This window comes from Nicotiana attenuata, unplaced genomic scaffold, assembly GCF_001879085.1.
Source record: "Nicotiana attenuata strain UT unplaced genomic scaffold, NIATTr2, whole genome shotgun sequence".
NCBI lineage: Eukaryota > Viridiplantae > Streptophyta > Magnoliopsida > Solanales > Solanaceae > Nicotiana > Nicotiana attenuata.
The window spans coordinates 122,561-124,615 of NW_017670838.1; positions in this window are offsets into that span (position 1 = coordinate 122,561).

Here is a 2,055-nt window from a genome sequence, read left to right on the forward strand (position 1 = left end):
AGCTTGGCTGTAACGTACCGACCTCGTTTTGAGCTTTTGCACTTTGCTCGTCAGTTCTCGGGCATGACTAGCCCCGTGTGATGTATTATGACTTATGTAAATCGTCGGTTTTGGTTTCCAGGGTAATCGGAATGAATTTGGAAGAGCAGTTCTCAGTCTGAAGCTTAAAATTTGAAAGGTTTGACCAAGTTTTGACTTGTTAGTATATGATCTCGGATTGGAATTTTATAATTTGGTTAGCTCCGTTAGATGATTTGGGACTTAGGAGCGTGATCGAAATGTATTTTGGAGGTCCGTGGAAGGTTTAGGCTTGAATTGACGAAATTAAAAATTTGCCATTTTCCGGTTGGTAGTGAAAATTTTGATATCGGGGTCGGAATGGAATTCCGGAAATTGGAGTAGGTCCGATGTGTCATTTGTGATGTGTGTGCAAAATTTCAGGTCATTCGGACGAAGTTTGATAGACTTTTTGATCGAATTTGGAATTTGGAAGTTTTGAAATTCATAGGCTTGAATCCGATGATGATTTGATGTTTTGATGTTCCCGAGGGCCTCGGGGTGATTTCGGATGATTGACGGAAAGTTTGGAGTTGAGTTTGGAAGCTGAAGCACTTTTGTTGCTGTCATAAGCGCACCTGCGGTTGGGAGGCCGCAGGTGCGATGCCCGCAGAAGCGGAAGGCAGCCGCAGATGCGGCCAAGAAGAAGATCAGCTGGAACCACAAAAGCGGCTAAGGAAGCGCACCTGCGGTAGCGCAGGTGTGAGAATGTGATCGCAGATGCGGAACTTGGAGTATAAGTGAAAACCGCAAATGCGGTGTCTTGGACCGCAGAAGCGGTAATGGGACCACAGGTGCGAAAAGCCTGGGTCAGAAAGTATAAAAGGTTTTCCTTCGCGATTTCTGAGTTATTCTTCACCATTTTCATGCGGGTTTGAGCTTGATGGAGCTATTTGAAGAGGGATTTCATAGAGGTAAGGTTTTTGGACCCTAAACTCGTTTCTATGGTGTTATTTCACTGATTTGGCTTGAAAATTAATGAAAATTAAGGGTTAAAATTTGGGAAACTAGGGCTTGAGATTGGAGACCTTTGAGCAAGGGTTTGAGGGGTCATTTGTGATCGGATTTTAATACTTTTGATATGTATGAACTCGTGGGAGATAAGAAATGTATTGATGTAAATTTTATCGAATTCCGAGGCATGGGCCTGGGGGTCGGGTTGGACCAATTTCGGGATTTTTGGTATAATTTGATTATTTTCGCATGAGCTTCGTTCCCTTAGCATATTCTAATGTTATGATTCTGATTTTGGGTAGATTCGACACGAGTTGAGACCGAGGTGAGAGGCAAAGGCGTCACGGAGTAGTATTTCATCCGGTTTGAGGTAAGTAACCGTTGTAAATCTAGAACTGAGGGTATGAAACCTCGATATTCGTATTGTTTTGGTAACTGAGGTGACGCACATGCTAGGTGACGAGCGTGTGGGCGTGCACCGGTAGGGATTGTGACTTGGTCCGTCCCGTAGCGACTATTAAACCGCGTATTTGATTTAAAATCTTATGATATCACGTGCTTTAGAGATTGATACGATATTATGGGTTGTATGCCATGTTTGGGGCCTTGTGCCAACCTGTTGAGACCCTTAGGGGCATTTTTACTGTGTTCCTCACTCTATTTATTTGAAAGCATATCCTCAGTCATGTTTTACCTGCTATTGCTTAAGCTTGATTTCACTACTCGTTTTCTTAACTATGAAAACTTTTTGGGCTGAGTTCCCTGATTTTCACTGAGATGCCCGAGTGGCCGTGAGGATAGTGATTGAGAGAGGTTGAGGACCTTATGGTGAGGATTATATATATTATGGGTCGGTCTGCACGCCGCAGCGATATTATATATTGATATGGATCGGGCTGCACGCCGCAGCTATATATATATATGGATCGGGCTGCACGCCGCAGCAGTATTTATATGGATCGGGCTGCATGTCGCAACGATATGGCGCTTGGGCTGAAGGAGCCCCTCCGGAGTCTGCACACCCCCAGTAAGCGTAGTCGACTC